The sequence below is a fragment of the Lagenorhynchus albirostris genome, chromosome 5 (genome assembly GCF_949774975.1).
Source record: "Lagenorhynchus albirostris chromosome 5, mLagAlb1.1, whole genome shotgun sequence".
NCBI classification, from domain to species: Eukaryota; Metazoa; Chordata; class Mammalia; order Artiodactyla; family Delphinidae; genus Lagenorhynchus; species Lagenorhynchus albirostris.
In genome coordinates this window covers 17264970-17292388 of record NC_083099.1, presented here as the reverse complement: position 1 = coordinate 17292388, position 27419 = coordinate 17264970, and the positions used below count along the sequence as shown (strand labels likewise).

Sequence of the window (27419 nt, the reverse complement as noted above, 5' to 3'; positions counted from 1 at the left end):
TTCTCCAGTGTGTATGAGCACTGCACACATAAACAAACTCTCTTTTATTTTCCTGTTAATCTGTCCTTTTAATTTGCAGAGCCCCAGACACTAAACATAAGAGGGTCGAGGAGAAACTTTTTCCTCCTCCACACACGTTAAATAAAAAGGAAAATGGCAGAAAGGAAATATACCAGCATGCTAATATTGGTTATGTAACATATAGCACATTCAAACAGAAAAAAGTCTTGTCAAAGCAACATTTTGTAAGGACTGCAAATTAACTGAACACCAGCATCTCTACTGTTGCAAACAGATTTGGTTTAGGTGTTGATCAGGAATAATAACCTGGAGGGGTACTTTCATTTAGAACTTGATAAGGAGAACAGAACTGGATGAGAATGACTGAACCCAGGCTGTGAAGCAAGAAATATGCACAGTTTTACGAGAGAGTTGACAAAAGCATGATGATGAGTCAGGTTCTGAAGTCAGATTATTTACTATTTGCAAGCTGCTTAACTTTTCTGTGCCTCAATTTCCTCTTTTTTAAAATAGGGATAACAATAACTTCCTGCTGTTGCTGAGGATTAAGGAATACTGCCTGTTTATGGTAAATACTCAGTAGAAGCTACTAGAAACATTTTGATAATGATTCTTTTTCATTTCTTGCTAAGGAAATGATGATAATCCTTAGCTTTGTGTAGCCAAAGAATGGCTGTATCAAGTGTTTGGCAACTTGATTGCCCCCCCCACCCTGTTTGATAACCTGGGTGACATAGCCCTGGAAGTTTCTCTCTCTGGTCTGGGAGATCTGTGGTCTCTCCTTTGGGTGGAAAATTAACTCTATGTGTGGGGTCCAAAATGAAGATGATTTCCACAAGTGGGCAGAAAAACAGACGCCATGATATTTCCTATGAGACTCTGTCATATGCTCTTTCCCACTCTGCAGCACACAAGGGGATTACAGCTTCAACACGCACCCTGCCTCATGTTAGGCATGAATAGTGGGTGGGATGGAAGGGCTACGGGTGAGTCAGATGCAGGAGGCAGAAAGTGTCAGGGGACAAAATAGAATGCTGGACAAGCAGTCATGCCTTGTGACCTTGGGCAAATGGATTCACTCTGACCCTTAGTTCCTCTCCAGGTAAAATGAGGGGACACGGCTGGGTAGATTCCTTCTACCACTAACATTCTATGAGTCATTGCACCCCTCCCGGCAACCAATTCTGAAAAGACAGAGGAAACACTGCAGGTCCTGATAGCCCTCCATTGACTCATGTTATCCCAGGCAGATTGCAATGTCCCTCAAACCTTTTCTTTACCAGTTAGTCTGACTAATACTCAAGGCTGAATTTAGGCTGGAGTTGGGAGCAGAGGACCTGAGCTCCCACTTGTACAGACTGGGATTTTGTTGTCTTCGTTGTCCTGGGCAGTTGCTGCCTCATCTCTGAGAGACTTGCATGCTGTTAACGCTGCCTCTTTCTCCCAGCACCCTGCGGAACTGTGCTGGCTGATTTCTCCATTTACTTTTCATAAGTTCAGTTTGCTTTTGGCTTTAACTTGGAGCTTTGGTGCTGAAAGAAAGGAGACAATATTTCCTCCACCCAGAGCTATTTTCAGGGCACAGCTGCCTAGACCCATGAGAAATAAGAGGGGGGGGGAATTCCCTGGCGGTCCAGTTCTTAGGGCTCCACGCTTCCAGTGCAGGGGGTCTGGGTTCTCTCCCTGGTCGATTCCGCAAGCTACACAGCCGAAAAAATCCAAGAGGTAGGTATCCATGAGATTGAGATCATGGGCAAATCCCACCCTGCTCCCTCCTGGTGGGAGAAGAACCCAGCGAGAATTTAATCTCTGGAAGGTGGAGTCCAAAGAGTTTTGTGGGTGCTTACTGTGTGCTGGTGTCTTATCAGCGATGGGTTGAAGGGAGAGCTCTTTTCTGGGTGATGGGTGGAGCTGCCCATCAGCTGCCTTTGCTCAACTCCCAAGTTTCTGTGACTGACTGCCTGAGGTCTGGAAGAGGCCTTAATCTCTGACTGATGGGATGTTGGAACGAGAGGGTCCCCGAGAGCTGTTGGGCAGTGTGACCCTGAAGCCCTGTTTGGTGCTACCTTGGAAAACTGTAACACCAATGCTGATGCGGAACTCACTGTGGGAAGCCTTCTAGGTGGATTAGGGACCTTGTCATTTCATATTCACGTTGTGTGATCAGTACACATACACCCACAGACTCATGTGCAAAGCAGGTGACTGGAGAACGGATGGCCTTTTCACCAAGGCATTTGCAATATTCTCTTCAGGACAGCAAATAGCAGTCTGGAAATAATAGCTATGTGTACACAGTATTTACTGAGCTCCTAGGATGTGCCGAGCACTTAATAAGGATTATATCATTTAACGTTCACTGTAATCTCATCACTATGGGGCCACTTTTATCCACATTTTGTGGATGGGAAAACAGAGGCCTAGAAAATTTAAATAAGTTTTCCAAACTCACCAAGCTACTAAATAGCGAAAACAGAATTTTTTTTTTTTTTTTTTGGCGGTAAGTGGGTCTCTCACTGTTGTGGCCTCTCCTGTTGCGGAGCACAGGCTCCGGACGCACAGGCTCAGCGGCCATGGCTCACGGGCCCAGCCGCTCCATGGCATGTGGGATCTTCCCGGACGGGGGCACGAACCCATGTACGCTGCATTTGCAGACGGACTCTTAACCACTGCGCCACCAGGGAAGCCCCGAAAACAGAATTTTAATAGAAGTCATTAGTCTGTGGAACCCCTGCACCTATCAAGAAAACTGAACGGCTTCCCCACATGTGATCTCGGTCCCAGTGACATGGTTAACACCATTCATTCTACAATAAATTTCATTCATTGTAGATGAAGAACCAGGACTTTTGGAACCTTACTGCCTGGATTCAAATCCTGTTTTGCCATCTATTGATTGCTGTAATGTTGGACGAGTTTCTTAATCTCTGTGCCTTCATTTCCTCACCTGTGAAATGGAGATAATAAGAGTGCCAAGCCGATGGGCTGTTGTGAGGATTAAGTGAGATAACACAGGTAAAGCTCTTGGAACATAATAAGTGCTAGCCCTTCTTATCATACGTTAGCTATTTATTTTATGACAAACTGATTTACTGATATATTTACGGATTTTCTACTGTATACCAGGTACTAGGTTCTTAGATGTAGGCAGAGGAGAGGGACAGGATCTTGTGGTTAAAGAGATAAGTTATGCGAACGGGGAGACAGATATTTAAACCACTTATGATATAAAGTGTTATAATCCACAGTGGTTCACTAAGAAAGGAGTGACAGGCAGGAGATAAAGCTACAGAGGAAGGTTTGGGGCCATATACGGCAGGACAAGGAAATCTTCTGTGCTAAGGGGTTGGAACTTCATCCTGTGTAGGCAATCAGGGAGCTGGGGCATCTTAAAAACAGGGGATGGGGGCTTCCCTGGTGGCGCAGTAGTTGAGAGTCCACCTGCCGATGCAGGGGACACGGGTTCGTGCCCCGGTCCAGGAGGATCCCACATGCCACGGAGCGGCTGGGCCCGTGAGCCATGGCCGCTGAGCCTGCACGTCCGGAGCCTGTGCTCCGCGACGGGAGAGGCCACGACAGTGAGAGGCCCGTGTACTGCCAAAAAAAACAAAAAAAAACCCCCAAAAAACAACAGGGGATGGCACAATCATTTAGGAGCTTTACTAACCTCTGTCTGAGCCCTGTTTAACCAGAGATGAGCATAAAACAAGATCCAACAGAAGAGGAGTAGTTCTTATGAAACTTCTCTGCCAGATATTTAAAAATTCTGTTTGGAAGCTGATCTGTAGATTTTATGTAAGAAGATTCATTGTACAAAACAAGGACTCCAAATCATTTTATATCCTGATCCCATTTGCAGCGTGCAAATGACTCTCATTGACTTAATATATTTGGTACCCACTAGCACGTATAAAGCAATGCTGTATAAATAGGAACGTAGGCCATGCTGCCAGGGGCTCCTCTTGTCAGGCAAGGATGACAGTGTATTCTCTTAAGAATATTAGATAATGCATGAGGCAGTTCCCTCACTCGGTATGCCAGAGGATGTTTGAGTTGGGGACATAATCTCCAGGGAACAGGAATAATTTTAAGAGTCAAAACTAGGGTTGACTGGTTTTTACAGCAGTACACCCAACCTGTTTCACCAGTTCCAATCTGCATGGCTGATTGACTAGCATGACCAGCCAGGTTTTCTTTGCCGTGTATGCCCGGCTCCAACACAAGGAGCTAAAGGAAGTGGAAAAACCCCAGGTTAACAATGAAATAGCCAAGGAAGTGAGCAAGGATTCAGCATAAAATTGTTCATTACAGTGTTGATTATAGTAGTAAGAATGCCCACCAATTAGTAAAGTGTTTAAAAAATATTATAGAACACCTGTAACACTCACTACTACGATTATTGAAAATGATGACGAGGAAGAATTTTAGGGAAGCCCCTAAAATCTTATTTTTGTAAAAGAAAATAAAAGGTTCATATAATAATAACTATTATCTCTAGGTAGTGAGATTATAGGCGATCTATGTTTTACTTTTTTGCTTATGTGTACTATAGTTTTCTAGAATGAACATTGATTAATTTTGTATCTAAAGTTATTTTTTAAAAAAACAAACAAAAAAATCACCTTCCTATCTCTCCCTGGCTCCTACCGACAGAGGTGGCAGCCATCTCCTATTTGCCTGTCTGGTGGCAGAAACTTAATCTCAGTCAATTTGAGGTTCCCCATTCTCACTGAGATTGAGTCTGGGCTCCAGGAGGCTATGTTACATCACAGCTTTGGGAAGGGCCATCTGGCTCTTGATAACCATCTACTAGGCTGGCCCCCTGCTTGGATGTGCAGCATTCCCTCTCCTGGTCCTCATGTGTGAGGTTATCTCATCCCCATTGCAGACCTCTGGGCCTCTCCAAGTGTGGCTCGTTTTGATTCTCTCAGCCCACTCTGGAGTCCACTTTTTGGTGCGTCTCCCTTTTCCGCTTGGGAGCATGAGGGAATTCTAGGAGGCTGCTGTGGGCCACTGACCTAGACATACCACATAACCATTTCCCCTCCTTACCTCTGCTCTGACCAGTGCAGGATAAGTTGGGGTGGCTTATCACCCCTCAGGTTCCAGCTAGAAGGTAAGAAGAGACACCTTCTGCACCCGAATCCCTCTAAACTTTCTGGGGTATCTATCATTCCCTTGGCTTCCACTCCCAGGATGCAGCCCAGGGAAGACAAGGCATAGGGTACCTCTTCAGGGTCCCAGCTTTTTTTTTTTTTTTTTTGAGGTACACGGGCCTCTCACTGTTGTGGCCTCTCCCGTTGCGGAGCACAGGCTCCAGATGCGCAGGCTCAGCGGCCATGGCTCACGGGCCCAGCCGCTCCGCGGCATGTGGGATCTTCCCGGACCAGGGCACGAACCCGTGTCCCCTGCATCAGCAGGCGGACTCTCAACCACTGCACCACCAGGGAAGCCCCAGATTCATTCTTTAATCAGTATTGGACAATTTATTTTTCCTATTTCCTTTGTGTCAGTTTAATTTTGTGTTTCTCAAGAAATTTTTCCATTTCAACTATATCGTCAAATTTTTTGGTGTAAAGTTGTTACATTACCATCTTAAATTTTTAAAAAATATTTAGGATCTGTAATTATGCCCCCTTTTTTATTCCTGGAATTGGTAATTTGTGGTTTTTGTTTCTTGATCTATGCTTAGGGTTTATCAATTTTATTGATCTTTTCAAAAAAACAATTTTTAACTTTATTTCTGTTTTATTTCTATCTCTATTTTTATTTCTTTAATTTTTGTTCCTGTCTTTATTTCCTGTCTTTTTTAAAATTTGCTTTTCTTTTTCTAGCTTCTTGGGATGGAAGCTTAGATCATTAATTGTCAAACTAAAGCTAAAAATTTCCCTCTAGGCACTGCTTCAGCTCTGTCTCAAATTTTGATGTGTAATATTGTTATTTCTTTGATTTTTAAAAGCTTGTTTTTATTTTTTGAATAGGTAATGCAAGCACATAGAAACATGTACAAAAGTATATGCAGTGAAAAGTTTCCATCTGTTTCACTTGGCATCTGGCAAGAAACAAACATTTCACCCACTTAGATGGTTCATATGAAGATAATTTAATAAGAAATTATTACAAAAGTATCAATAAAGCTGAGGGATCAAACAAGGGATTTAAATTATTGTTGATTCATCATCAACAGGATGTCATTATCACTTTTAGGCCTGAAGGAACAAAATTAGGAAATGGTGTTCACAGAAGCTGGTAAAAGTTAGAACCATGAAGGTAGGGCCCTCTGCAGGTACCACAGTTACAGAGAGGTGAGGATACTGCCAGAACTATTTCACCAAGAAAATAGGGAGTGGGATGAGATATCTACTGGCTACTCTCCTCCTGTGCTTCCATCTTCTGCTATTGCTTCTTTTTAGCTGAATCCAAGCCAGTCTTTAGGTGGTGATCTCCAGGACAGAGAACTGGTCAAAGAAGTGTGGAGAATGAGGGGCTAGGGGAAATGATCGGAGAACAACAAGCACAGGAGATGTTCAGTGGCTATGACATAACTCTGCCCTGAATTGCTAGGGTTGTTGCATATTGGACATTTGTAAAGAAAGGCACTCTGGTAACTGGGGAAATCAGAGATCAAACGCTCTTTAACTCCATTCCAAAGAAAAGTAGGATTTGAATGATCACAGAAGGTATTACTAAGACAGTGTATTACACACTGTTAAACACTGACCTCGGTGTGGGAAGTGTACCCACAGCAGTATACAAAATAGTACAAGGACTCAGTATTATAGGACGTTGAATCACACACTGAGAAATTAATTCTCGTTTTAATTATCCCTCAGTGCTTCTGATTAAATCAAGAAGAAAGTTTCCACTTGAATATCTTAACAACTCTCTAATAAGAACAGACCTCTCCCACTCCCCCACCCCTACGTTGCCCCTCCCCCCCTCAACTATTGGGTATAAGATAGACTCAAGGATGGATTGTACAACACAGGAAATATAGCCAATGTTTTGTAATAACTGTAAATGGAAAGTGACCTTTAAAAGTTGTATAAAAATAAAAAGTTGAAAAAAAGAGAAAAAGCCCAAGTTCAGAGCTTTTGTCAAAGAAAAAGATCGAGCTAGAAGTTAATAACACTGTTTGGTTTTCATGGCTCTTATTTTTGAAGTAGCTGTCAGTTTACGGCAAATAATATTGGTTTTCCATGTATGGAAATAATGTAAGGTTTCTTTTGAAAAAATATATATTTAGGTAAGAACCAAGTCAGTTTAAAGAAAAATGTATAAGAGCACAGGAGGTAATCAGCTGTGGCAAGCATAGTGAAAGGATACTTAAAAGACTAAGTTTGGGAAACACAGCTCAATATTATTGTGAGGTGTTTATAGTTATCTACCAAAAAGTTTCTGTTCCAGTTTATAGTGTTCCAGAACCTTCTCCTTCTTTGATACAGAAACCATTGTTGGGCAGACAATGCTTTACTTCGTTTTAAGATAGTGTTTTTCCTTGCACATTTCTTCAGGTGCAGAGCATACAGTTTAAACCAATATTCAGGGCTGTTTAATTTTTTTTTGTAGTTTTTGGTTTTATTTCAGGACTTTTAATAATAGACAAGTCTTTCTCTTTTCTTTTTTCTTAAATATTTATTTACATATCTGTGTATTTATTTATTTATTTTGGCTGCACCGGGTCTTGGTTGCAGCACGCAGGATCTTCGTTGCGGCATGAGGGATCTTCAGTTGTGGCATGCGGGATCTTTTAGTTGCAGCATGTGGACTTGTTAGTTGAGGTATGCAGACTCCTTAGTTGCAACATGTGAACTCAGTTGCAGCATGCATGCCGATCTAGTTCCCCAACCAAGGATCAAACCCAGGTCCCCTGCATAGCGAGCATGAAGTCTTACCCACTGGACCACCAGGGAAGTCCCCAAGTCTTTCTCTTTTCTTTTCCTTTTTTCCTGAAAAAATACATCCTCCCTCTCTGTTCACATCAATGACACTTACAACAAAAACAAAGGGACTTCCCTGGTGGCACAGTGGTTAAGAATCCACCTGCCAGACGTAGACAATGGACTTGAGGACACGGGGAAGGGGAAGGGGAAGCTGGGACGAAGTGAGAGAGTGGCATGGACATATATACACTACCAAATGTTAAATAGATAGCTAGTGGGAAGCAGCCACGTAGCACAGGAAGATCAGCTCGGTGCTTCGTGACCACCTAGAGGGGTGGGAGGGAGACGCAAGAGGGAGGAGATATGGGGATATATGTATATGTATAGATGATTTACTTTGTTATAAAGCAGAAACTAACACACCATTGTAAAGCAATTACACTCCAATAAAGATATTAAAAAAAAATAAAATATAGAAAAAAAAGAAAGAATCCGCCTGCCAATGCAGGGGACACAGGTTCGAGCCCTTGTCCAGGAAGATTCCACATGCCACGGAGCAACTAAGCCCGCGTGCCACAACTACTGAAGCCCGCCTGCCTAGAGCCCATGCTCTGCAACAAGAGAAGCCACTGCAATGAGAAGCCCGCGCACTGCAATGAAAAGTAGCCCCAGTTTGTCACAACTAGAGAAAGCCTGAGCCCAGCAACAAAGACCAAACACAGCCAAAAATAAATAAATAAATTTATTAAAAAAAAAATCCTTTTGTTTCCTTCCTTTGTGTTCTTGCCCAAATATAAAGACCTTCATAGTTTACCTAGGATGGACGATGGGAACCATTAAGATATTACTGGTTTTACCAAATCTATCTTTCCTGTATTTTTTTTTTTTTTGGAAAGGAATAAGAGGATTTGGCAGTTGAGGCTCTTAGACATAACAGCTCCGAGTGGGATGCCAAAAAAAAAGCTTTATTTGGTTCCCCCTTGGTACGTGTTGGTTGCCAGATAAATTATCCTAATAAGTGACATGCAAGGCAAACCCAATTTTAAAGATAATTCTGAAAAAATGGAGAAATGTGGGATAAAGCAAATATAGTACAATGTTAATTATAGAATCTAGGTGGTGGGTATATGTGGGCTCACTCTAAATTTCTTACAACTTTTACATAGGATTGAAAATTTTCTTAGCAAGATATTAGGGAAAAAGATCTTTAAAAGATCTATTTAGTGTTTTCCACTGGAAGTATGTAGGAAATAGGACCTTCCAGGTCTGTGTGCAATTTGGTGATCTGTTTGGGCCCCTCAGCACTGTCCAGCACAGAGCGCGGGGTGCATCAGGTGCTGCCTGGACTGCACATTTGCAAAGGTTGGTTTAGTGGTTACAAATGCCTTTGCCTTTCACAACCGCATTGACCCCAGCACTGAGCTGTGAGGCTGGCGGGCAGATGTCATTACCACCATTAGTCTCTTTTTATAAATAAGGAAACTAAGGCTTAGAAGTAAGTAACTGTTGATCCCAGGAGCTCAGCCAGACCTTCTGACACCCAGCCCTTTGCTCTTTATTCTGTGTTTCTTTATTCCCAGTCAGAATTCCCACCCTCCTTTTTCTTTCTGGGCGCTGCTCTGTATTATCAGGGAGACAAAAGGGATCTGATAGACCAATTCAGGGAATCTAGCTGGCCAAGGTGTCCGTGATTCTAAAGTGCTAAATACGCTTCTCGTCCCGAGGGTGTTTGTATTTTAAAGAAAAAGAAATAGAGCAATCATTTAACCTTTCTTTAAATTTTTTTAGACATTTATTTATTATTTATTTGTCTATTTTGGCTGCTCTGGGCCTTAGTTGTGCTATGCGTGAACTTTTAATTGTAGCATGCAGACTTAGTTGCTGCATGTGGGCTTTTTAGTTGTGGCATGTGACCTCTTAGTTGCAGCCTGCATGTGGGATCTACTTCCCTGACTAGGTATCGAACCTGGGCCCCCTGCATTTGGAGCATGGCCTTTTACCCACTGGACCACAGGTAAAGTCCCAATAACCTAAACTTTAACTATGTAACACAGACACAGCTGATGGAGACTGAGTCGGGGAAGGGCCAGGAGTAGAGGGTTGAGAGGGCAGAGCTGGCCAGGTGCAAATCATTCCTTGTAAGTAATCAGTGTCTCTGTCCACACAGAAAGCCAGCTTTGGTGAAACAAATCCGTTAGCTAGGACTTTTCACATTGTGGTAGAGCAATTTAATGGCAGGCACACACTGTTAATTCTTTTTACATTTAAAATTTTGTGTTTGGGACAGAATATTCATCTTTTTAAGGATACTGATAGCCATCTAGACCTGACATGGACTTTAGTCTTATTTAGCAGCAAATTATAACTGTCAGCTCTTTGTGAATAGATACAGAGAAGTAGGTGCCCATTTTTATTAAATGAAAGAAAGCCCTCATTCTCTAGAAGGAAAGTTTGTGTGAACCTCTTTCTGGTTTGGCTTCGCAGAGGTCCATGGACTCTAAGTGAGAATTGAACTGTTCAAAAGCAGAATGGAAAATGCCAATTGACCTGAGCTCGTATAACTTCTTTAACTCAAATCTAGCAGGCTTGTCGTCACACTACAGACACTACACAGAGCACTCTCTCACAGCATCAGATGGAAAGCTCATTTAATCAGATTTGGTCTGGAAATTTTTCTAGGGTTTCACAACCTATGAAAAAACTCAATATATCAGCACACTCAAAAATCTGCAGTGAGATGGCTTTAAATATAGACATATTACCAAGACCTGAGAGAGCACATAATGGAGGGTAAGTTTTCCAGCAAAGAGAAGAGGAAGCACAACCCCCTTGTGGGAGCAGAGTACCACCCCTGGATGGAGGTAGTGGATGTAGGGCTTTCTCAAGATGTGCTCCCCAAGCCTCCACCCCTATGAGATTTTTATCAACTTTATTGAGATATAACTCATCTATGATAAAATTCACCCTTTATAGTGTACATGTCAGTGGTTTTTAGTAAATTCACAGAGTTGTACAACCATCACTACAATCTAATTTTAGAACATGTTCATCACCCTCCAAAGAACCCCTGGACGGTAGCAGTCACTCCCCATCTCCCTCTCCCCAGCTCCTGGCAACATGCTAATCTGTTTTCTGTCTCTATAGATTTGCTTGTTTGGGGTATTTCATATAAACGAAATCATACAATATGTGGCCTTTTGTGACTGACTTCCTTCAGTTAGTATAACATTCTCAAGGTTCATCCATGTTGTGACCTGTATCAGTTTTTCATTCCTTTTTACTGCCAAATTATATTCCTGCCATGGAATGAATATTTCTGTCCCCCCCCCCACAAATTCATTTGTTGAAATCCTAACCCTCAATGTGATGGTACTAAGAGGTGGAGCCTTTGAGAGGTAAATAGTTCATGAGAATGAAGCCCTCACGAATGGAATTAGTGCCCTTATAAAAGAGACCCCAGAGAGCTTCCTTGCCCCTCTTCCATGTGAGGACACAGCAAGATGATAGCCATCTGTGAAGCAGAAAGTGGGCTTTCACCAGACACTGAATTTGCCAGTGCTTTAATCTTGGGCTTCCCAGCCTCCAGAACTGTGGGAAATAAAAGTCTGTTGTTGAAGCCACCTAGTCTATAGTACTTTGTAATAGCAGCTTGAATGGGCTAAAACAATTCTCTTGTATGAATATTCCATATTTTTATCCATTCATTGGTTTGTGGACATTTGGATTGCTCCTACTTTTTGACTGTTATGAATAATAATACAGCTATAAGCATTTGTGTACAGGCTTATTTGTGGACATATGTTTTCATTTCTCTTGGGTATATATCTAGGAGTAGAATTTCTGGGTTAAATGGTAACTCTATGTTTGACATTCTAAGGAACCGCCAGACTGTTTTTCAGAGTGGCTGCATGATTTTACATTATGCAATGTATGAAGGTTACAATTTCTCTACATCCTTGCCAACACTTGATATTCTCTCTTTTATTATAGCCACCTTAGTGGGTATGACGTAGTGTCTCACTGTGGTTTTGATTCATATTTCCCTGAAAAACCAATGGTGTTGAGAATGTTTTAATTTTATTGTTGAATTGTAAGAGTTCTTTATATACATTGGATACTAGGCTATCCCTTCCCTTCCCTCCAGAGGGTAGCCCTTACCACCTAAATTAGCAATTACAAGAAAGAGCAAGAAGTAGGTGTGAATGCTATCTTACTTAAGGATTACCTTGCCTTGTAAGATCTGGAGGTGGCCTACGTATGTGGGGGCAGGCTGGGACAAGGCTGTTCTCAAGAAGCATTTTGGGGCCTGTGCAAATGCTTGGAAGGGAACTGAGTTTAAGCCTCAGATATCTACACCAGCAAGACCGGAAGAGATGACATTGACCAGGAAGATTCTGTGTCCAGAGATTTCCAGTTACCAGCTGCTGCCATAAAAGTCCTATACATCTTTGCTTTACAAAGTGTGGACCTTGAACCAGAAGCACCTACATCACCTGAGAGCTTATTAAAAATACAAAATCTCACCCCAGACCTCCTGAATCATTTTAATAAGAATTCCAGTGATCTGTATGCACTTATGATGATGTATAAGAGAATTTTCTTCTCCTGTCCTCAAATTTCCAGGTAAGGGCAGACAGACCCAAACAAACAAACCCTCAGTGAGTTGATGTCCTCTAACGTGAGCATCTTGGATCAGCACAGGAGTAAACCAAAGAGAGTATCTCAGGCCGGGCCTGGGACCGAGAACCACACTAACACACCTACAAGCGGTTAACTAAGTCCTGAAAGGTTTATGCCCTAGATAGGTGGCCACATGGATTGGGCCAGTCTTGTGAACTACATTTTTTTCCCTTCCTCTTTTTTCTTCTTCAACTATTATCCTACTAGAGAAAAATTTCAGGTGTCTTAACTTGGATCCAACTGTGTCAAAAGATTTATTCTCTTTTATCTAACAGGGGATCCTGTCTTTACTTCCTTGGTTCAGATGCTCTTGGGAGTGACAGGGACCTTGGCAATCATCTAGGTTATTCTCCAATTATCACCAAGCCAAAAAGCCCTGGAAATTGGCTGCTTCCATGGAACAGTCACTGCGCCCTTTGCCAATGGAAAAGTGCTGATGTCACTCTGATACTAGCAGTTGGCTGCCAAGTGGTCATGATAAAAGGGGGCAGGCTAGTTGAAAGCATGTGGATAGGTGGAAGGGAGGGCCAAGGTGATTTATATGCAAGTATAACAGAAAGGGTGCTAAGCTGGTGTTAGCTGTGTGACTTTGGGCATGGCTTTAACCTCCCTGGGTTTTCCCTACCTGTAATAAACAATCAAAGCAGTTAACACTCACTAGGTCCTTAATAGTTTATGTGAACTATTCATGTAGTAGAATTTTCACTACAGTTTATGATAGATCCTGTCATTTCCTCCATTTTATGGATGAGGAACCTGAGGCACAAAGAGGGTTACTCGCTCAAGGTCACTCAAGTAAACCCAGGCAGTCTGACTCCGGAGTCCGAGCTCTGTCAACGGAGAGGGTCGGATTAGACGAATGTTAAAGATCTTCCCATCCCTGCTATTAATTTTCTCTCTTGTTAAACTGGGATAATAATAGAGTTGTGAAGATCATGAGATAACACAGATTAAGTGCTTAGCACAGTGCCTGGATCGTAAGTGCCAGTAAATGTCAGCTATTACTATCATTCATACTTTTACTCTTACCACTGCCATTTTATGGAACGAATCACTCTTGCCATCTCCTCAACAGCTGCCGGAGTGCACAGTTAGCACAACTGAACCTATTAATAAATTCAAACAATGGGTCAATTCAGTCATAAAATCAAACAAGTCTGAACTGATGCTGAAGTGAATTGCCTAAATAGTCTTAAGCAGTGCTATCCAATAGAACGTTCTGTGATGATGGAAACGCTCTATATCTGTGCTGTCCAATAAGGTAGCCACTAGCGGCATGTACCCATTGAGCACTGGAAATATGATTAGTGTGACTGAGGGACTATTTCACTGTATTTAATTTTACTTACTTTAGTTTTCTAACTTAATAGCCACATGTGGCTGGTGGCTACCATATTGGATCACTCAGGCTAAGGCCTATCTGGTAGCCAAGAACACTTGGTAAGAGAACTCGAAAGTGCCAGGAACAAGAAAGGGAGTTGGAAGCTCCTGTGGCCACAACTCTGTTTTGTTACAGGTGCCTTAAAGAATCATGGGTATTAGAATGCTCAGACTTCAAAGGATTCCCTTCATCTATTAAGTGGGGATGTGGAATTTTTAAGGGTGAGGGGCAAGGTGGTGGGAAGAAAGAAGACAATTCCACTTTCCTCACTGGGATACCCCCAATTGATTCTGGGTAGAACTAGATTCCTTATTACTGTTAAAAATTATATGGTGGTAGGGGCTTCCCTGGTGGCGCAGTGGTTAAGAATCCACTTGCCGATGCAGGAGACACAGGTTCAAACCCTGGTCCTGGAAGATCCCACATGCGTGGAGCAACTAAGCCTGTGCACCACAACTACTGAGCCCATGTGCCACAACTACGGAAGCCCACACGCCTAAAGCCTGTGCTCTGCAACAAGAGATGCCGCCATAGTGAGAAGCCTGTGCACCACATTTTTAACCAAAAATAAATGAATAAATAAATAAATAAATTGATTTTAAAAAATTATTTGGGTAGGGATAGTTTATACCCACACTATGTAAAGCGCCATGACATTCCATCTTTCCAATGCTCTGTTTTACTATATGCAGAAACTAAAAAGTGATTTCAAGTTGTGACTTGAATGATTAATTAAGAAAAAGATCATCAAAATGGATGATCAAAGTATCATAGACTTGGAAGGGGCTGTCTCATAAGCATGTCCATTACAAACTGGCAGCTACACACACATCCCTGGGACACAAGTGTGACACTGTGCCTTGCTTTTTGGACTGACTGGCTTTGGATCCGGAGAGGAGCGGTCAGCCAGGTGGTGATAGCACTGCCCTCAGCTCTCAGCCTAGTCCTCTGGGGATCTTACCCATTTTTTTTTTTAATAAATAATTTTCTGATGATATAAGGATAGCAGTGAGCGCATTTCCATCTAAGTCTGTAAACACGTGACTGCTTCCCTGGTACAAATTACTAGACCTTGTATCATGTTCTGATTCTAAATATTTTGAGCAGAAGAAGTCCCCCACCCCTGCTCACTCCCCCCCTACCACCAATGAATAATTCACCGGCTGCCAAAATTGCAGAAGGCCAAACTGAAACCGAATGAGGCTAGCTTGTGTTAAACCAATTTTTAAATGATAGTAATTAAGAGAGTTTTTATATAGGGAAGGCTTTGTTTAGATTGAAAAGTTAAAAGCCACCGCCAGAAACACAAGGGTCTTGTGCATAAAGGCTTCCCTTTTTGCTGCCCAGCAGTCACTCCGGCCAGTGTTTGAGCAGTGAATGCTAACGCAGCGGTCCGCCCTGGCGTTTTCCCTACTTCACCACTGTCTTGTGGAGTCCACCTCGGAGAATGCCTTGCACCAGGGCTGCAGTCTCTCAGGCTGTCTGCAAACAGACACCAGGCCATCTGTCCTCTCGCCTTCCACCCAAACACAGCTGCTGGGCTCTATCCCAGCTCCAGCCATCTGGAGGAGGAACAAAGGCCCCTCTCCTCACCCTCTCCCCGGCTGCCGAGGGGAGACTGGGGAGTCTTGGCACCCTCTTGGCCTCGGTGAGGAAAGGAAAATGGAAGAAGCAGCCATGTTCCCTCCTAGTGGTCAGCAGCTCCTCCCCCTGGTTCTTGGGGTCGATGAAACCCTTCATTCATTCCCCAGACATATGTCAAGATACTCTGGCAAGTGTCAAGCCTTGGACCAGGCTCTGGGGACTCGAGAATGAGACCCAGCTTCTGGCCTCTAGGAGCTCACAGTCTGGTGAGGTTGATGGACGTGTACACAGTCAAGTCCTCCGTACGCAGAAGTGAAAGGTTGGAGGAGCTAGCAGAGGGATGCTTGACCCAGGCGAAGGGAGCCAGAGAAGGGTTCCCATGGCGGGGCATTGGACTTGATGTCTAAAAATGAGTTCGCACTGGGAACCGGCAAATCAGAATGGGGAAAGGCTGGCCCAAGCAGGAAGTGTATGAAACTCTACATGGTGGGAGGAGGAAGGTGTTGAAGGGAGAGGACAGACAGGGAGAGCCAGACTGTAGTGGTCCTTGATGTCCATCAGAGGATAAGGGGAGACAGTGAAGGGCTGTGAGCATGGGAGGCTCACGGTCAGATGTGTGATTTGAGAAGATTCTTTAGATGGTGGGGAAGAGGACAGACACGAGGGAGCGAGCCTCATTAAGACCAGTCACGGTAATCCAGGGGAGAAATCGTGGTGGCCAAACGAAGTGAAAAAGGAGACGAAGAAATTAATTTGAGGGAGAAATCATCACTAAAAATGCTAGCTCGAAACCCTCCAAAACAGTTCCCAAATAATTTTTAAGTTCAGAGTAAGCTCTGCAAAGGAGGGACATAAAACTACTCTTCAGTGTTACTGAACTCAGAACTACGTCAGTCCCATCTGAGAAGAGTGACCTCTTCTCAGATAGGAAAGAGCTTGACGGTACAGGGATAGCTATTGCCCCAAAGGGCCCACGAGCCACCTGGCAGCCACAGACGGTATAAGCTGGCGTGTCAGGCTACTCTCAGAAAGGATATTTACCAAGAGGTATCAGACTTGCTGAAATGCCTCCAATCCCAGCTCAAGCATTTACCTAAGATCTTCGTGCCAGTTAGGTCCTCAAAGCCACCAGGAGAGACTCCCTTTCTGAAAGCAGGCTGTTTTGGTGGTTGCGCTCAGCTCTGGGGTGCTTTGGGCCTCATTTGGGGAAATCTCAGGGCAGCGGAGGGCAGCCTCTCAGAAGAGCGGTGTGTCAGTCACTGCCCCTTCCCCCTCTTGCCTGCTGCATGAATCTGCCCACAAGATTCTGCATGTCAGAGGTCCATGGGCTGTTCAGTTTTTTAATTAAAGGAAAAGAAAGTGAAGGCCCTTTCTGTTCTGATGCCCTTCATTCCTGGTCTCCTTACAGCACGTGGGGTCATAATTTCACAGGAAGAATCAGGAGCCAGAAAACAGGGATAGAAATTGGTTCCTCTTAGAAAGGCAGGGACCAAATGTTAGTGACAATCTGATTTAAGATAGAAGAGGAAACAAAGGATGCCACAGCTCCATCCCTTAGGTCTATGCAATGGGCTTAATACTGGCTCCAGGAGAAAGAGCCTGAGGCCTGGCTTACTGCTCAGAACCCCAGTTTCTAATCATAAAAAATACTTCCAAGGCACTTTATTATGTGCATAGTTTTCCATTTTTTTAAAAAACGTGAGGCATGGAGAACTGTAGTAGGTCATAGGTCTGGCAGCTAGATTAAAACACTCTTTAAGACAGTGAAAACTCACACCATTATTTTTCCTTCTCGGTGATGAATCTTAATTTCCATTCTGAGGAATTCTTTTTCACTTTTAACACATAAAATTTTAAAATTACAACTGCTAAAAATAACCATGGGTAGATTTTCCATTCCTTTTCTTCTGTTTCTCGAGCCCTTGTATCACAGCTGCTTTCCTGTAAGGAGGATTGTTTGGTAAGTTTTAAAAGAATATATTTTCTCTTGCTTTCATTGTTGCATTTTGAGCATCTTCTGTTATTAATGTTACCCTAAATGAGACATTATAGAAACAGTAGATAAGCTTGTTCATTCAGCTGATTCATAATTTCTTACCTAAAAAAAAGCGTATCAGTAGTTTTAGAAGACATGATAAATTAATACTACAATATAACCTTCAAAACAGATTGCTGAAGGGCCCAAGGATTACCACTTAGTGCCTTCGTTGAGAAAGGTTGTTTTTGTTTGTTTTGTTTTTTTCCTTCTTGGTGTTATTCCCATATTTTAAGAGAGTAAAAGAGAATATTTTCTGTCCATCTTGTTTCTAAAATTCATGCTCTTTTTAATCCTCCATGCATCGATTTCGAGAGCGGCCATCTTTGTAAAGTCCGTTCACTTCCCTGGGTCTCAGTGTCTGTATCCTGAGAGGAAGTAGGAGAGGTAAAAGATGTATAAGGTCTCAAGAGTTTTAATGTTCTGTAGTTTCCCCATTTAAATGCTCCTTCTTTATTCTGATAGAATCCATACTCTTTCTCCTATCACAGTTCCCGAGTGCCTGAATGCCTGCACTCCCCGCTTCCGCCTTCCCCCTGCTGCGGGCTCTGTTATCGTGGGCCTTGAATCACATTCTTTCAGCCAGAGAACACTCGACACAGTTTGCCCTCCAAGAACCTGCATACTTTTGTGGGACCAGAAGGGCAAGTCACATGACTTCCCTTGCTTGTCTGGAAATTGCTCCGTCAAAAGATTTCTCAGCATTTCTTTCACTTCATTTATTCCAGATCCTTCAAATCCCACATTGTTCTCATGCTCACAGCTTCAACAGATGGTCTTCTAAAAGGAAAAATATGTTGCGGTGTTCAGTTCCCCTCTTACATCCCTCACTTACCTACCCTTGAAGTCTTTTTCACATCCTACTCTCTTCTAAGCTTACATGTATACGGATATTTTTCTTTTGATGTGGTGACCCCCCTCAACCATAATTTCTTATTCTTTTTTTGCTTGAAGTATAAACTGGTCACTCCCAAGACAAACTCTGCAGGCAACACAGCTCCACACCTTCAGACGAATGCTGAGACTTTCATTAAAATAGTCTTGTTTTCTGTTTAAAAAAAGATGGTTTAGGAGTTCCAAATCCAGCTTTCTAGGAACAAAACATAGAAGCACGAAACCAGGGTATTTTAGAAGAAGCAGAATCCTTTGAGATGATGCCATGGGGTGGCCCCGTTTTACAGAGGAGAAACTGACAGTCTGAAACCGGCAGACTCGAGGTCTTGTTACGAGTAGTGGCAGAGTTCAAACCGGAAGCAGAGACAGCCGCGTCTCAGACCAGCGTCATCTCTACCTTGGTTTCTTCACCTGTGAAGTGCAAAGTGTTACACAACCATGAAGTGAAGTACAGGGCTCACAACAGGATTGAGAAAGATAAGTGAGTTAATATGGTAAGTGCTTAGAACAGTGTCTGGCACAAAGTAGCATTCCATAAGTGTTAGTTTATTGTTAGCAGAAGCACTGAAGACCCATATTGTAGGGAAAGGATGCCTTATACTGTCATTGTGTGAATTTTGTGGAAACGTTTACATTTCTTTATTCTATGGAGTTTCTGTTAGAAATTTGAAGGATAGGATTAGGCCCCAAATCATGACACTGATAAATTCACATAAAATATAATAATAATAATAATTTAAAAATTTTTAAATGTCACAGCATTAAATATGTTTTATAAGGTAGATGGCATTACCAAGGGCATAGAGAAACCCTTGATAATCTGTTTTGTTTTGTTTTACCGTATCTATCAACTTTCGGCTTTATAATGCTTTTCTCCAAAAACATATACAATATTCTTGAATATAATAACTTCCTCTATTTTTTTTCTCTTCTTTTCCATCCTGATTATTCCCCACTGAAAACAAATTTAGGGGCTTCTAAGGTTTTATAAGAGCAGCAGTCTGTCCTTTCTACAACCCAACAATGCAATCTGTTTGTCAAACATGCACCTAACTCTGTTTTTAGTTATAATATTTGTTCCCTTATCCCTCTGATATTTTCATTCTTAAGACGGAGTAGACAGGAGATGGTGGCGAGAAATCTTCGAAGAGGAACGGCTTAAAATGAAAGCACTTTAAAATGTCAGTGTGTCAAGACTTTACAATGTGATGTTCATGGGATATAAGTAGAAGGAGCCAGAAAGACCTGAAAAAAGAACTAAGTTATTTGCAAAGTGGTTGAAATGTGGTATCCATTTAGAATTCCCTTTCAAATGTCAAGTTTGTGAGAATATTTTTGAATGCATGGCTATTTTACATATGCATAATAATTGATAAAGATACCTTGAGGAACAGCAGATAAATTCTGTGGTGTTAAGTTGGGGCCTGATTGAAGTCATATAACCTCATCATGTCTTAAAAATGGAGCAGGGGCTTCCCTGGTGGCGCAGTGGTTGAGAGTCCGCCTGCCGATGCAGGGGACACAGGTTCGTGCCCTGGTCCGGGAAGATCCCACGTGCCGCGGAGCGGCTGGGCCCGTGAGCCATGGCCGCTGAGCCTGCGTGGCCGGAGCCTGGCAGGCGTTATGAATGAACCCCTCCTTTGTTGAGAGGAGGTGTATGGACAGGGATAGGACAGTGGTTGAAGGAGAAGTGAATCAGCATTGAAGGACTGGATGAGGAGACTGACTTCCTGTTAGGAAGTGCACTATGGCTAAAGCCCTCACAGCACAATCCCATTCGGTCTTCACCACACCCTGTGAGGTAGGAACCATGACCTCATTTCTACATGAGGACACTGAGAGCTATCCGAGGTCATTCAGCTAGCATATGAGACCCAGTGAGATGGGAAAGGCACAAGAAAAGGAAGAAGTATTGTCCAGGGTGGGTGGAGGATGGGGGGTGTGATGGTCCTTGACTCACAGTCGGGCTTGTTGAAGGCAAGACAGGTAAGGGGTGAGGCAGGGGCAGCTAAGAAGCCAGGAAAGAGTCTGGAGCTGAGATGGCACAAAGGGGCGACCACGGCCTCAGCCAACGGAGTGTCCAACAGCATCTAGAAGTGCAATTTCGAAACCATGAAGGGGGTGGGGATGGGGAAAATATGAAGAGATACAGCATTTTTTTCTGATGTGTGATAGATCGCTCTGGCTTTAACTGGGGTGACTATAGGTTGGTTTTCTGGGGCCGCTGTCAGTAGGTGAGGTGGAAAACTGCAGGGGTCCTAGTGGTTCTATTCCTGTGATCTTTGCTTTCTCAACCAGTCCCTCATTGGCTGCTAGGACGTGAGGTCAGTATGAGACAATCTTGCACACGCTAAGCCAGGCCACGCCAATGCCAGACCATTACTCATTTAGACCAGATGATTACCATCTCTCCAGAGAGGCGAAAGCCCGACAGCGCATGATGAAAAAAATTAGGAGGTGTTTCTCCACCCCCAAACTGGATACGTTTTTAGAAAATGAGGAGACATTGGATGCATACAGACATGTATCCGTACGTGCATATACGCATGTTTACACTCAGGGACACACACACACGCATGCTCACACACGTACTTCTAAAATGGACATTTTAGCAGGAACCAGCTTTTATTTGAAACACAATTTTTATTTTAGGTCTTATTCAAGGTTGTGTTCTCTTGGAAGCACTCTCTGAAATGAAGGTTAGCGTGCTGGATGTTCATTCAGTAGTGGTTTTAGGATCAACATTTGTGAAAAGGGGGAAGGAAAGCGTTGGGAGAAACTAGCCCCACTGGCGGCCTGACAGCCTCAGCCAACCCTCCAGGGAGCTCTGGAGCTAAAATGGCCCTTCAAGGTGTCCCATTGTTAGGTCAAAAGGCTGGGCTTTTCTACTTCCACCTCAGTCAGTCACTGGATATAAGCCGCCCTAGGAAGGGTCTGTCCCCGGGAGAGGCGGCTCTTTGCAGCCGAGGTTCACCCTACAGAGGCTGACTGCCAACTGCCCTCCGAGCAGCAGACGCAACATATCCTTCCTTTAAGAGAGATGGGGGAGCCCATCAGTGACATCGCTATGAAGCTGGTTCTAACTGACTGTGTGCACTTGGGCAGCTTACTTTTTCCCTCTGGGTTTCAACTTTATCTCCTACAAAAGGTTGGGTTGGGTTTCCTTCAGCTCTAAAATTCTGAATTTTTCAAATCAAAATCAATTTTTCAGAGCCAGACTTCTACCTTGTCTTTAGCAAATGGAGAGATGGAGAAAATGATTTTCATTACCTAAGTTATAGATACACAGGTAATGAAAAGGTATACACATATATACATATAGGTGGAACGTCTTCTTATTCCTTTTGTCACAAGAGGGATTTGGCCAGAAAGTACAAGCAAGAGAAAAAGTGGAATTGATTAGATAAGAGTTCCATTCTTGGCAGCACTGAAGAGCTACCAGGGTGGCCATATAATGTGCCTCTAGAATACAGAACACAAAATGCAGGTTGTTTCTTAAGCCTTAGATACTCCAGATTCTCTACCTAATGTGATTACAGTTTCCTCTCTCTCTCACATTATGGTGATTAGGATCAATCGTAGGAACATTAAGGAAAAAAAGTAACCTTCTCATCTCTTCCTTTATCAGCCAGCCCACAGGATCTTCCACCTCCCCCCGAGCTAGGTTTTTCAAGGCTCGTGTGGGCATCTGCCATGTGGAAACCAGATGGCGGTTTTCTTGAATCTGCCTGTTCTACTTTAATAGCCTCTTTGCAAAAAGTTAACCCAAAGAGTATGCTGCAGGTAGGGTCAGCATGAGAAAACCGTGGATTCGGGTCATCTGAGAACACGGGATCCCCAAATACCAAGATGATGTGAAAAGAATTTAAAGGCCAAACTCACTGCGGACACTTTCAAGGGTCTATTGCTGGGTGAAATAGGCAACATGGTAAAACACATGCAGGAAATGTGGCTCTGGTGTTTTCTTTGGGGGGGAGGGGGTTGTAGAAATGGTCACCCGTTTGTAGGTAGGAGCTGATTGATAGGGGAAAGTTTTGATGTCTAGTAGAGCTTACCATTTTCTAGACTTCAGGGCATATCTCTGTCTCATGGTGAGACTCTCAGGATGGACCAACTTGATTGCTGGTGTTTGTCTGTTAAGAGAAAATGGTTAGGGCAGCATGGATGGTGGGGGGAAGGGGCGATATTATAGGATTCCAGGGTGAAGAAAGATAGAATGCTCCGTGGGTTTTCAAATGCCAGTCTACAGGCTGGGATCAAGCTGGCTGCTTCAGAATCACTTGGGGAACTTGTTAAAAATAGACATTTCGGAAACCCATCCTCAGAAATGTTGATATAGTAACAAATTCTCCCGTTTGAGTCTGATACACAGTTAGGTTTGGGAACTACAGGAGTAGTTGGAATGTAACGCTTAAATCACTGGAATTCATCCATTATTCAAAAATGTGGCTATTAAGCATCTTCTATGAAAAAGTTGCTCAGTTAAGTTCTGTGGGATTTATAAATATGTATAAGACATAGGCTGCCTCAAATCCCTTTGAACATGAGCAGAGGACTAGGTAGGTAGGCAGGTAGGTGACAGACAGGGATGTTCTCAAACATGAGTTTACAGTCCAGAGGGATGCGAAGAATAGAATAGAACTATCATGCCAGGGGAAAATGAGCAGATGTTTTAAACCAATTTAGGAAAGAAGAAGGAGACAGCTTGGCAGATTTCCCAGAAATGGTCCCTAGTTTAGATGTCCAAGATGTCTTGGAGAAGACAAATATGAATTTCAACCTCACAAGTTTGCAGAAAAAATTCAGTGAAAGCACGTATATAGTCCTTAGCACAGCATGTGATAATCATTAATAAATGATGGATATTAATAATTGTAGGAGATTTAAAGGGCTGTGGGCAAGTTCCGTTTTCAAAAGTATCATTCCCTCTCTGCCTATAACAGTGCCTATAATTCCTTAACTGAGTTTTGAAGTCTTATTGGGAAAGACTTTTATTGAAGAAACTATTTTGAAAGGCACATGTCTTAAGCTTTTAATAGTCTAGGAAGAAGGAGAAGAAAAATAGGGGACAGTGACCCCATGGAAGGACAGAAGTCAGACAGGAGTTGAGGTGGAGTCAGAGGCCAATTCTCATATATCCAACATGATTACTGTAGAAGCTGTCCTCCTGAAAGTGGGCCAGTGGCCCAAGGCAGCTGGTATGGCCTATCTACGTGATCATTCAGAGCCCAGTCCTCCTCTCCCTTAACTACACCTGTTCCTCTCAACAGTTGGCAGATGGTGAAAGAGACTATGGGGAAGGTTCCTCTGTTTCTTGACCACCTGGCTCTTTACCGAACTCTGGTGCTCAAACTTCTTTGGTGAGAATCAGTCCCTTGGCCCCTCTAGACATAAGTCGGTAGGTGGGGAAGGCTGAGAAATATAACCCCCAGCTGGATAAGGGGACTCAAGACTCTGAGTCTTGAGGGCTCCTGAAAATGTGACAGCACATTCACAAAGAGGAGTCAGAAACAGAGACATGGGCTTAGCCAGCGAGAGAATGCGCTAAAGTCAAGAAACAGGTCAACGTACAGATGCCCCAAATAAATGAGCTTTTTCAGGGACAAGGAAGTTGATACGCTAGGGTACCAGTCTGAGAGAAGAGGAGAGGGAAAGCAGTTGGGGAGCTTAGAAGGGACTGAGCGCAGAGATGAGGAATTTGGCTAGAAGTTAAGGAGACCAAGTATATGTGACTAACCCCCGATGGAAATTGGAGCTTCCATTTGGTGTAACAAGCATGGATGGTTGACCACAAAAGATCCACGTTCCTCCTGACCAGCCGGAGGCTACGTTTCGTAACCTCCCTACCTCTTACACAGAGATGGGCTCCGTGTTTGGTGCTCACCAATGGAGGGCAAGCAGAAGACTTTTGTAAAAGGTCAGATGGGCCAGAGGGCCAAGATGCACATGGATCTCCATACAGTCTGTTTTCTCCATTTGCCAGCTGCTAAGAGGATGAAGAGGAAGAAGGAGCCACAAGGTGAAAGGGCCTCTGAAGGATGCCCTGGAAGCCATACAACCTGCGTTGGACCGCAATGGGAATGGGAAAGAAACTCTGTGGTCTGAAGTCTCTGAGATTTCAGAATTGATCTATTGCAGCAGCTAGTTTTACTTAACACATATAAAAGGTCAGAGGAGGTGTATGGGGATCAGAGGCAACTCAAGAATCAAGGTGATGACCCCTTTGAACTCTTCTCCTCGATAAATAAAAGACCGAAGGCTGATAAATACAGCTGCCCCCCATGTCTCTTTAGGCAGTCACCAAGGTCAAGTAAAGGGAAGCTTCCCTCTCCTCCTTACTGCTACCCTAGGTTTCAGGCTCAGACTTTTAGAGGATTTATTTATCTTCCTTAAGGGTTCCTTTTTTTTTTTTTTTCTTTTGGCCTGCCGCGGGGCTTGCCATATCTTAGTTCCCCAAGCAGGGATTGAACCCACATTCTCCACAGTGAAAGTGCAGAGTCATAACCATGGGATCGCCAGGGAATTCCCTCCGTCATCTTTTAAACCACTTTTATTCTAGACAAAAATGTTGGAGGGTAGGAAGGACATGGTGTGTTTTAACCTAACTTTTTGTGGGGAAAGAGGGGATAAAGGAACAGAATCAGATAAACAGGGGAAAATCTTAGTTGTAAAGAAAAGGGCAGTGCTATGCTAAGAAAACATTGTCGAATCTCAGACCTTCATGTTTGCTAAGTGAGGTAGTTCTTTAATTAGGCTAATATGTCGATGGGTCTTAGGTGGGTAAAGCTGGGCTTAGAGTTCAGTTTGGGACAAGTCGCTAGGGAAGAGCTGAGTTGAGTTATTCTGCATGAAAGTGTGAAAAAGAGAGTTGAAAACAGTAAGAGAGGTGAGAAAGAGAAGAGAGACAGCAAAATCCTGAGACGTCAGGAAGGTTTGTGGGGCGAGAGTGTTAGGGATGTTCTATTATGGGAGGGAGATGGAAGGCTACACCCATGAAACACTACTATTCAGTGTTAAATGATCTGGTCACGTCTATGTAAGTCCCTCTCTCTTCTCATATTTTTAGTGGACCTTCACACCAAAGACACCTTCTGCGGGAGGTTTTTCAGGGGTGCCCAGGGAAGGGCTAGAGTTCCACAAATGAGCTGGCAAACTGAGGATCGGGGACAACATTGTGCAGGGTGGGAGATGACCTGTAGACAAAACTGATCCAGTCGAGTTTGGAATCCTAGGTGGCCATCCATTCTACATCGACTGAGCACCTAACATGGGCCGGGCACTATTCTAGGACAGGAGGACAATGCCTTGAACAAAATAGATAAGATCTCTGAGAACTCACAGTCTAGTGGAGTGACAGACAATACATAACTGACCAAATAAACAAATGAGAAAACAAAGCGTGGGGGTGGGGGGTGTGGTGGTGAATGGAGGCCCTCCTTGAGAATGGACCATCACCTTGCAGAGGCGATGTTGAAACAGACTGTTCCCATCAGGATTTGCGAACATCTTAGGCGGTGGAGATCCGGGTCTCCCAGGAGCAGAGTGACCCCAGTACACATGGGTTACAGACCAATCCCTTACTCATTTCTCTTGCTTAATCCTCTCCCTCCTCTCCTCAGGGAGGTATGTTCTTTTTCAACGGACAATAAACATGTCTTGAGCCCTTCTTCGTATGCCACGGAGAGACGTTTGCTTCTCAGAGGATGAAATCAAGGTTGTCACTGAAGGAGGGTTTCATGGATCCCGCTTCCCTCAGGTCCCTAAGGAAAAGGCGGTGAACTGCCAGTTTGAAATGATTTGATCCCACGCTTGCCTAGAGTCAGAAGAATAAAGCTAACTAGAAGACCCCTTAAGCTCCTCAGCTGTTCCGAGGGAAAGATGCACTCCACCCTCCCCCAGAGGGCAGACTTCCCGGTAGGCGGAGAATGACATCCTTGCGAAGCAGGCAGCGCAAGGGCACCAGCTGTGGTTCGGAGAAACTGCTGAGCCCACGCTGGCTGCCGAGCTGCCTGCCAGAGTCTCGGCAACGAAAAGAAGGGGCTCCATCTAGTGTTGTTACAAAACAAGACCAAAGACATTCTGACCGGTTTATCAGGTGAACAAACACATCCTGTCTTCTGAAAAGAAAAGAGTACCCCAAAAAAGCCAGAGCCGCTAGGTTGTGGGAGCTTAGTGTAAAGCAGAAGCCGGACTACACCACTGGCTGGGGATGGACCCGGCAATGGAAAGAAAACTAAATTGTCTTACCCTCTTGCTTATCAGTGTTTCCCCCTAGAAGGGCAGACCCCACTGCTACATGCAAACTCATCTGTTATAAAATCAAGATCTGGGGACTCGACAACGTCCAGAGGAATCTGGGGAACCACACAAACTGGGTCCCGTACTTAACGATTTTTGGAGCCTTTGTACAAGTATTTGTAATTGATGGGTCATAGGGTTTGCATATCTTCAACTTTAGCTAATAATGACAAACTGCTTTCCAAAGTGGAATATAACAATTTATTTACGATCTCCAAAACGTGATATTGTCAATCATTCTCATTTTTGTCATTCTGATGGGTATGGTCATGATACCTCAATGGTGTTTGAATTTGCATTTTCCTAATTAGTAGTGAAGCTAAGAACTTTCCATACATATTTTTTTCTATTTGGATATCCTTCTTTGTGAGTTACCTGTTCAAGTCTATTGGCCATTTTTCCACGAACTTTTTCTTTATTATTTTTACCAGTTTTTAAGATATTCTGATTAAGAGATATTTATTAGTTATATACATTGATATATATTCCCCTCTCAGGGTCTGCTTTTTCGTTCTCTTCATGGTGTCTCTGGATAAAAAAATGTTCTTAATTTTAATGGAATCTAATTTATAAATCTTTTCTTTTATGGTTTGTTTTCTGTGTCCTTTTTAAAAAATATTCCCTGGTGGCGCAGTGGTTGAGA

At 43.3% G+C, this 27419-nt stretch overlaps 1 long non-coding RNA gene across 2 annotated transcripts in view; it reads left to right on the top strand.

Moving 5' to 3' along the window:
* Positions 1 to 27170, top strand: part of LOC132520377 (uncharacterized) — a 41440-nt gene extending 14270 nt beyond the window's left edge. The window contains exons 3-5 of one of the 2 annotated variants that reach the window (XR_009540537.1): positions 535 to 589; positions 2854 to 3036; positions 6435 to 7558. This is a non-coding gene — a long non-coding RNA (uncharacterized LOC132520377). Of the gene's footprint in view, positions 1 to 534; positions 590 to 2853; positions 3037 to 6434; positions 7559 to 26097 lie in introns of those variants that run through there. The other variant, XR_009540538.1, reaches the window with a different exon arrangement.
* The last annotated feature ends 249 nt before the right edge of the window (positions 27171 to 27419 follow it).